Raw genomic sequence first — 10,353 nt, 5'->3', positions numbered from 1 at the left:
GTGTTTTACCTCGGTGGAAACATACTCAAGCTCCACTACAAAGCTTTGTCCTGCTCGTGATAGTTATTATTAGACATTGTTGCGAGTCTCCTAAAACCTGAGGGAGGAAAGCTGCGTGCCTGGGCTAAGTCCGTGGCATTGCACAGAAATAAAACGAGTTGTCGACTGAAAGCACAGCGCGCCCTGTAGGGATTCGGGGGCGTGTCTTCGTGCTCTCCCCTTCCCATTGGCTGGAAGGTAAAATTCCAGCCAATGGGAAGAGGAGAGGGCGGGACTTAAAAAAAGACCCAGAAACGCCCCCGAATCGCGTCGTGACTGGGAAAGAGTGATTGACAACCAATCTCTTCCAATGGTTAGCCTCCATTTATGGAGCTAGCCAATGGAAGAGAGAGGCGAGACAAAGCCCCACACTGTACATCAAAAGATTTCGCCTGCGCGAGCACTGCTGCGCAGTGCTACGGCCAGGCGAAACCTAAAAATGTGTCATTTACAATACCAATAGCTCAAACTTTCCTAATGCGAGACCTATTGCATTGCAAATGCTTGTTTGATTTAGTCCTAAACCCTTCAAGTCCTAAATGCAGTTCAGCAGGGCAAATCGCTCCCCGATCAGCTAGCTGTGTCTCTAATGTCGCTTGGGAATTACTCCTCCTTGTAAATGTAATTGATACTTGTATAGCGCACTACTCACCCGCAAGGGTCTCAAGGCGCTTGTACGAATACCGCTGTGGAACCCGTCCTGGCTTTCCCTGTGAGGCGTCCACTCCTGGGCACCCCCAGGGTGAAGGCCAGGCATCCTTAGCGTTGTGGGGGCCATTGTGGAGACTAAGCAAGCTATTGCCCACAGTTGCAGAGTGGGACTCCATGATTAGAATAGGTACTGAGGTGAGAATTATCAGGTTCGTGGAATTTTGAGCCCAATACCCGCTGAGGTGGGGAATTGAACCCTGGTCCCGGGATAGACCTTTGCATCAGGGTCTGCCGCTCTAACCACTGAGCCACACTTCTCCACGTGTGACTTTACATCTTGTACATTTGCAAAAAAAATTCTGTTTGTATCCCTTATGTTAACGCATGTAATCCTAAATCCTTATGTTTTTCAACTGGTTCTTATGTAAAGGTTCTGACACCTTCGGGTAAAGTTCGCGCTATATAAAATCGCATAAATAAATAAGTAAATAAAAAAAACACACTGCACCAACCAACCGGAGTGACCTGATTTAATTGGCTATGAATGTCATTTAAGGCACGGATTTAGTGTCAGAACGACAATGAGAAACTTTGCTAGAACTGAAGAGAGAGAACAAAATTTACATCGCATCAAACGACATTTTACGTTTTTTCCCCCCCAAGACAAAACTAAAATAAAAATCTGGTTCTTTAACTACTAAAGCAGAGGCAATGAACATCAAATCAGCAACAACCGTGTGCTTATCCAATACAACGCGTTTACAGACACTGCAAATCCAAGCCGATAAAATGTATATGAGAACCGGCTCCTAATTGGTCGGTTGCCTCCCATTTCCGTTGTATTTTACAATGCCCTATGATTGGTCAAACAAGTCCCAGGCAGCCAATCGTGGTTTCCTTCATGGAGGCGTGCGAATGGGATAAATGTGACCGCCTGCACTTTAAGACGGATCAGGTACTTGGTATTTTTTTTCCCCAACTTCCGATGCCGGTCGGTCCGTTCGATTTCGAAGCATACTTTTTTTTTTTTGCATCTGCTACTGCTTTTGTATTCTTTGCTTGTATGTGAACAGAACGTGTAATCTGATGAAACGTTGTATTATAAAGTGTTAAGTGAGCTGTAGAAGGGCTTGCGAATGTAAAAGAGAACCTACAAGTCTCAGAATGCAATGCTTTATAGGCCAAACAGTTAAGACTGACATCTAAACTAAGAATGCAGCTACTTAGTAGTGGGATTGTAACGAGAACAAAATACAAGCCACTTGGTTACATTTTTCTGTTCCAAAAGAGTCAAGAGATGGTTGGTGAAAAAAATGCTTTTGTTTTTATTCTGTAATACACTTACGTCTCTGCATTTTTTAATAATTATTTATAAATCATTTAGGCTGCTCTTGCAGTTGCTGAATGTTGCGGTGTGCATCAATGTAGGCCTCCAAATGAGAGTCCATTCTGGCAACATTAGCTACGATTTGTTGCTGTAGGGTGAGGTCACCAGGTACTATTTACATTACCACACTTGTTCTCTCAGACAAACCCTCTATTAAAGAAAGCATGTTGCATAAGCAGGATTTGGTGTCTCAGTAGATTAATGCATTTACATCATGAATCCGTCTTTTGCCTCAAGGTCAAGTTTGAATCCCAGAAGAGTCTTCTTAACCTTTTACGCTAAGTGTTTATTGCATGTAATATATTTTTGCTATGTTGCTATATATTGTTAAATACGATTTAATTAATTTGTTAAGCACATGATTGTGTAGTTAACTTGGTTTAGGCTAAGCAAGACCCTTTCACAGGTTTGCCACAGCATTTTAAGTGACACCCCCACCACAGTTTTTCCATCTCACTTAAAGCCCTGCACCATTCAGTTTTTTCCACTTTATTCGTTTCAAGGCCTCATTGTAGTTTTAATCTTTTACTTTTCATTGTTTTTATCATGCTTTTTTTGCCTGGGGTTTCTTGTAAAGTAGTGAACCGCTGCAGCATTGGACACTATCTCATAATAAATTTTTAGCCTAAGCTTAATTTATGTATTCAGTAACCCAGCCTGAAAATTAGTTCAGCTGCCCAACCTCACATACAGAGGCACAACCAGAGATCACATCAACAGGCTGTCACAGAGCTAGTGGTACTACACCAAGCTTCTGCTCTGCTGATTTATGTGATGCCGCTGCCGGCTTAGCTGAAAGCCATTTGTTGGACTGGAACCAGTGCTTTAAATGGGCCGGTACTCACCGGTCTGAGTACCGGCACTTAATTTCTGGCGCTTGAGTACCGGAACTTCTCTTTATCCAAAGAGTACCGGTACTCACTGGGCCGTAAACCAAGCTTAGTGAAATTGGCATTAGCAAAGAGAAGCGCATAATAGCTGACAATCAGTGGGTCCGTTTGTTTTCATGGCATTCTGATCGAGTACTAATCTCTCCTTTTATCGTGGTAATTGAGCGGCGGCCCGTAGGCATTCCTTCTGAGCTGAAAGGAAGTTTGGGAGGGGCCCGAGGTGCACTGTGATTACTGACACTGTGTCCGCTCTGTGGAGAAGCTTTAAGTGGGATGAAACAACTGGGGGGTTTCTGAAAGGGACGTGACCAGTATAATTAAGGGCATGGCTTAAAACACTTAAGCTACACATATGTGGTTAGCATAGTGTGTTGCCTGACTGGTATTTTACTGCTTCTGTAATTGCATCCAAAATCTGGATAAATATTACAAGTAATTTTACACCTACATCAAGCCAGCACTATTCAATTTGTCAATGGCTGTTACTTGTATAAAATCGAAAAAGCAACAACTTTGGCTTTGTTGTATATAATATTGAAAATTCTTCAGTTCTAAAATGACGAGACTATGTAAGATGTATAACGAGTCACTTTGAATGTACATCTAAGGCAGTAAAGGGTGGCCCTGCTGCAGAGTTAAGATAATTTTTTCCAACAAGGGTGAGGGCAAAAATGAATGTAGAGCCCGATAGAGACCCGTTTCGGCGCCTGCTTTTAAGAACTGCCAGTGCCGAGCACCGGCAAGACCTGGCCCACTTAAACCCCTGACAATAGCACGGTAGGCGTGTGGGCAGGGCCTGCTAACAGGCCTATCTTCTGACTCAGAAAATCGAAGGGAAGGCTTCCTGCTGGCATAGCTGAGTACGGGCAGCTTGAGTCTATGCAGTAGTGCGCAGCCTAGTATAATGAATTGCTAGGTTGGACAACCATTTGTGTTGGATAACTTTCTTGTTTTATAAAATATTTTTAAGAATTTTTTTTGGCATCAAAAAATACAACACAACATTTATAGAGATACAGAAATACATTCAATACACTGAAAAGAACAAATCAAACAAAATACTCAAACAAGAAAATTGTGACAAATAATTAACATGGATAACTGTAATATGCCTCAGGTCAATCAATCGTTGAGGCACCAATCCTGGATATAGACTGAACAAGTGGACTAACAGATTGAAATAGTAGCCTACTTGTTACCACCTACACAAGATACACAATAGATTTATCACAAAGTGCTATGACTAGGAATAACACGGGAACAGATCAGCGATTTACAAGTGTGTTAAGTTGATTCCTAGCAAGCCCTAATTATTTGGTATCTTGGAGGTAAGAACGTCGACGCGTTTCGAACCCAATCACATTTAACGGGTTCTCCTCAGGACATGGACTGGGGGGTCGTTGTCACTGTGAAATAATTAAAAAAACGGTGTCAGTGAAGGGGCTAACTTACACAAACTCCTCGCTCAGACTCAAAAACTCTGAAAATAAAGGTACCTTATTGGTGAGAGGTTCGGATCACTCCCTGTAAACAAATAGCGTAAAGATCTCAGTTAGAAACAATGCTCTACTGTCTCTATTGTGCTGCACTTGTGCACTAATCAGACGAAAACATACCTCAAGGGTGCGCAAAGATTGCTGCTAAAAAGGAGGGGTGCCGGCAGCGTCAGTTGTTCATTATGCAGATCTATGTAATCTGGAGAAAGCAAAGGGACCTCTTAGTATTGCCCGTTATACCTCTGCAATGCTAGGACGTTCAGAAAAGTTGTAAAAGTCCTACCTTCGTTTTGGGGCAAATTTGTCCTAACTGCACGCGTGTGGAGGCGGCAGCCGCCGCACGGGCTTGTAAGCTGTTGATGCAAAGAGCGAGCATTTAGGGAGACATGATTTTCCACTCACCCGATATAGAATATGTCCCTGCGAGGTGACTTACTTCTCTACAGAGTTTTAGAGACGCAGCAGTCCGGCACCCGACTAGTTCTGGAAGACAGCTTGTTAGCACAGGGGGCGTGTCTACCTGTATTTGAATCGACTGCGGTCCTGATGTATCATGGGAAATGCAATTTTAACTAACATATCTTGAAAATTAAGGTACAACTGTGATGTGCAGCATGAGACTCGTGTTCAAATGTGCAGGCATCTGTAGATCTAATAGAGCGTGGTCTGATGGATAATCTTTTCGCTGTGATTATCTCAAAGTTGGTACACTCCGATCACATGAGCCGCAGCAAGCAATAGCAGGTTCGCGTTGCAGACATACAAATCATTATAGATTGCTGAATTCATTCAGATCATTCAGTCCCGACATAGCAGTATTGAATTTTAAAATGAGGTAAGCCTCTTTTTGTGCCAGTCGTACATCCGGGTCCCCGCCGGCACCCGCAATGTTTTTGATACTTGCCAAAATCGTCCATTTAAGATCGTTGACCGAATGTTCTTTATTCAAAAAGTGGGACACAAGAGGTGCTGTCAGTACTTTGTTATTTATCCGTGATCTATGTTGGATTATGCGTTGGCGCACTTCTTGTGTTGTTTTGCCTATATAGACTTTCCCGCAAGGGCAGGTTATGGCGTACACTGCATATTTTGTTTTGCAGTTCGTGAAGTCCTCGTGCCGCCAATGTTTTGTGCCATCAGTAAAGTGAGTTCCTTCCATCGTCAGGCTGCACACCGAGCATGTGCCACACTTGTGGTGTCCTTTCACTGGGCCCATGTTGAAGAGGGTACTCTGTGTTTCTCTTTTGGTTACCACCCGGGTAGAGGAAATCTGCTGTCCTATGCTGCGATTTTTCTTTAGCGCAAACAGTGGTTTGCCGATCTCGGGAATGATTTCCTCAACCAGGTGCCAGTTGTTCCGGATAATTTTCTGCACCGGGGTCGTGTGGGGTCCAAACCTGGATACACATACCATCCGTTCCATTTGTGGTTTTACTCTCTTCTGTAGAAGATGTTCCCGAGGTGTCCATCTTGCCCTCTTCATGGAGTGTTTCAAGAGCTTGGCTGGATATCCTCTCTCTTTCAATTTGTTAGTGAGTGCTTCACCATGAGTGACAAAGTCTTCTGTTCTTGAGCAATTCCTTCTCACCCTAAGGAATTGTCCATAGGGGAGAATGTTCTTAAGGCTCTTCGGGTGATAACTTTTGTAGTGCAGGGAATTGTTCTTATCAGTTTTTTTCTGTAGTGGTCCAGGCCGGATGGTGACAGGACCCAAGCCTTTCCCAGTTTTCCCCTTGGCATAGCTGAGTACAGCAGCCAGAGCCAGAGCGAGGAGGAAGGTGGTGACAGTGATGCTGTAGCACAGCAATGGGCATCAAGGTTTAGTAAAGAAGCCCACTTTAATGATAAATGTACCCTTTTGTACGTATCAGGGAAATGAAATAATGAAAATACACCAGAAATGCTTTATTATCATTATGCACATTTGCACACCAATTCCATCTCAATCACATTAAATGTGTGCCCCTGGCCAGATCCCTTTCACTGCCCATAGCCCTGCCCCCAACGCCCCATCCCCCAAAGCCCCCTGGTCCACATCTCAATTTGTGTGAGTACCTGCACTTATTTTTTTCCATTTAAAGCACTGACTGGAACCACGTGTCCCCTGTGACTGCATGCTGCGGCTAGCGCTAATTTAAAATAAATTAAAGGTCAACAAGCAGAGTGAGAGTTCCCTCCAGGTACTCACTCGCTGTGCTCCGAGGCCTGGCTACACAGGGCCTGGGTTTCACTTAGCCACCGGTGGTGAGGTGGGTTGGCTCAGATCGCAGCTGGATCAATAATACCACAGCACAACAAGGTGCAAGCTTTGCTACCATTTCCACTGCAGCCTGCCAAAATTTCATGAACTGCACCTGCCCACCCTGGTGCCGTCGCAGGCGTTAGTAGGATGTCCCTCCTAGTGTGCGTCAAAAAACTCATCCTGACCTCACCCCAGGTCTCTCATTAGGCACTTGCTCTCACACCCGTCACTGATGTATCACATATGCTGCGTGGTCTGCCTTGTCGGGTGAATTCTAGTATAATTGTTACATTGTTAATTTGTTATCTAGAGCTGCAGACTGAGCTAGCCCCCTTCCCACCACGGGAGCAATGCTCACGTAATCTGCAATTCCAGCTTTAGTTTCGTGTTTATGGTTTATTATGATTACTAGCGCTCCTCCTTGACAGTAGAGGAGCTATTATGCATGAATTTGCATTTCATTGCAGTAATGCGGACCACCACACTGAAATGTGTTAGTATAATGCCTGGTGTGTTGTACTTGGCTGAGCTGTGAAGAGTGCTTTGATGAGGCACACAAATTGTAGAGGATTAAAAGGAAGATTATGTGTATGAGAGGGAGAGTAGGCTAGTACCTCCTTCCCAAACGAAGTTCGCACCAGTTGTCTCCTCCAACATTTGCTACCTGACAGTCCAGTAAAGAATCTTAATAGTTCATTCACTATGACTTACCCTATAGCAGCACCTCACACTTCCCCATTTTATAATAAAAATAATTCTTATACGTACAACAATTTATAATCCCAAAGGATAAAAGGAAAAGTGGAATTATTACTTAGGAAAATAAGTGTATGAGTCTTAATGCTGTTAAGTATATATGCCTGTAATCACAATAAAATTATGCATACACACAAAATGATGCATAATTAATACAAGGAAATGATGCATACATAATAGAACCATCACCCCACCACAAAATCTTTTTACTTAGTGAGCAGTGATATAGCTCTGCAATAAAACACAATGGTTCAGCACTCCACAATAAGTAATAATAAGTAGGCCTGGGCGGAGTTCGCGGAGTGGGGCTTCGCGGAGCTACGCGAAGTGGGCGAGAAACTACGCCCACCTCCGCACTCCGCGTAGCCCCACTCCGCAAAACCACTGGCCGGCAGCCCCGCAACCCGCCTCCCTCCCGCCCTCCCTAAATACTTTAAAATAAAAGAACGCAATAATTTTAAAAGCACTTACCTTGCCGCCGCTGGCCGCCGCGTTCCCCGGGGCTCGTTCTCTTCCGTCTTCCGTATTTTGCAGTAATGCGCATGCGCGGGCGGCCGCGCATGCGCATTTTCTCGTGAAAATGCGCATGCGCGGCCGTCCGCGCATGCGCATTACTGCAAAATACGGAAGGCGGAAGAGAACGAGCCCCGGGGAACGCGGCGGCCAGCGGCGGCAAGGTAAGTGCTTTTAAAATTATTGCGTTCTTTTATTTTAAAGTATTTAGGGAGGGCGGGAGGGAGGCGGGTGGCGGCCAGCTACGCTCCGTCTGCGGAGCGTGCGTAGTGCCGCCTGGCTCCGCCAGCTCCGCAAAATGCGGAGTAGGCGGAACTACGCACACTCCGCAGACGGAGCGTAGCTGGCCGCCCACGGTTAATAATAAGTCAATAACTTTTGAAGAATCCGCTCAGTAGGGCTTAAAATTATTTTATTCTTATTTCTTCATACAAAGCGTAGCCAACGCATTTCTTCCAGAGGACTTCTTCAGGGCTACAAAAATTAAATATACAAAATATACATATTACAATCACTATGTACAGATAAAACAAATGCTTTGATGCATTACAGTTACAAAATACATGATTACTTAACACAAATTAAAAACCTTGAATTTCTTTTGAGCTTTTAGCTTTGTTAGCTGGCTTAAGTCACCTACTAGACAGATTTTTTATATGTTCATGTTCGTTTAAGAAGATACATCAGAAAATAGTACAATTTCCAATTTCAACAAAAGGAGAGAAAGAGAACTCATTCATATGTTCTTTTGATTTAACATATCTAATGTGAAAGAGCTAATTTGTACATTTAGTATTATATTAGTTTACCACATAAACACTATATTAATCCCAGGCTTATATTAATCCCAGGCTTATATGGATTGATCTAATTTTATGAAACATTGCTTACCAAAAGTAGCGAAAAGGATGTCTACTGTTGATTTTTGACGTTCAATTGATAGTCATGGATATGAAGGTTCAAGGATACAAAAGTATGTGGGGATGGCCACCTAGTGTATAAAAAGCAATGTTCTACTTATTCATATTAATTTCTATGGACATTTACAATGGCCCCCATATTCCATACTAAGGTTTCACATACCTTATAGATATATTATCAGTCCGTCCTATGGTCATTTGCTTCAATATGTTTTCATAACACTGTATTTCTTGGATTAATTCCAGATTGCTGATTTCTCACCCAATCATTGTGGCGCTTATGATCCCCCTTTATGGAAAAAATAGATAGAATCATATGAGGACCAAGTTTGCCCTATATGTTCTACACATAATTATACAAAGATAGATCCGATCATATAAGGACCAAGTTTGCCCTACATGTTCTACACATAGTTATATTAACGGCATGGAGAGGGACCAGATCAACAAAAAGTACGTTGTAACTGTCAAATAATGATGGAAGGAGGGAATATCGGACATACGGCGCACTGCTTCTCCGAGCATCCACGGAAAAGACCCGGGAGCCCTGGAAATCCGCAGTCAAACATGGGTCCCATCAGCGCACATAGAGCATGGTACGTGCTCCATAGTCGCCGACCGCCCCATATCAAACACGGGTAACCAGGCTCCTGGAGATCTCCTGGGTGCACCAATTCACATCACCCTAAACAAACATTTCCTCATTGGCGTTTTAAATTTCAGAAATGCCCGTGGTTTGCAGAAAAAATAAAATGCAAACCACTCAGGCATCGTTTATAATAATAACGGTTCTATGTTATCACCCTTAATAGACATTCCCCCATTGACGTTTTTAATTTCAGAGACGCCCGTGGTTTGTGGACAAGATGATTCATAAAACGTTCAGGCACTGTTTATAATAAAATCGATTCTATATTGTGAACCCAAGCCCGCACATAGGAAGTGAATTGAACACAGTTCTGGATGAGGGAATGATTACATTACCAGGACCATTAGGTTCATAAAATAGTGCAGTCACCTGGTAATGAGGCACATATGCCCCCATAATCGGTATTATTTTATAATATACAATAATCCTATGAACGAAACCTATCATAACTAGAGGATCGTTCCCACCCTTACTTAAGGTCCCTACTTACTTGTGGTAATTGTCATCATCCTTCACGCGTCACCGTTTGCAGCAAAAGGTCGATAAAGGCTCATCTCAAAGACGCCGGTTTAAATATCCCGCTATTGACACTCAGCTGTAATTGATCAACTTTCAAGTGGTAAAGAGAACACTCGATTATGGCCGCCATCTTATAGCTGGCATAAATACATGTGTTACGATTAAGGTGCACAGGAGTAACGTTCTCTGAATGAGTTCAAAGAAACGATTCCTCAAATTTAAATACTTCTCTAAATTGGAGAAGCAAAACATGTCCGTTATATACAAAAGAAGCGACCCGATCATTCGAAC

General features: G+C 43.2%; 1 protein-coding gene across 1 annotated transcript in view; it reads left to right on the top strand.

Moving 5' to 3' along the window:
- Positions 1–1,574: 1,574 nt before the first annotated feature.
- NSUN3 (NOP2/Sun RNA methyltransferase 3) overlaps positions 1,575–10,353 on the top strand; it is a 210,696-nt gene continuing 201,917 nt past the window's right edge. Inside the window, exon 1 of the mRNA XM_086934421.1 lies at positions 1,575–1,645. The gene's annotated coding sequence lies outside the window, so the exon portion shown is untranslated. The remainder of the gene's footprint in view (positions 1,646–10,353) is intronic.

Source organism: Lissotriton vulgaris, chromosome 8, assembly GCF_964263255.1.
Source record: "Lissotriton vulgaris chromosome 8, aLisVul1.2, whole genome shotgun sequence".
Lineage (NCBI taxonomy): Eukaryota > Metazoa > Chordata > Amphibia > Caudata > Salamandridae > Lissotriton > Lissotriton vulgaris.
The sequence above is the reverse complement of the archived record's forward strand: the minus strand, read 5'-3'. Positions and strand labels throughout refer to the sequence as shown.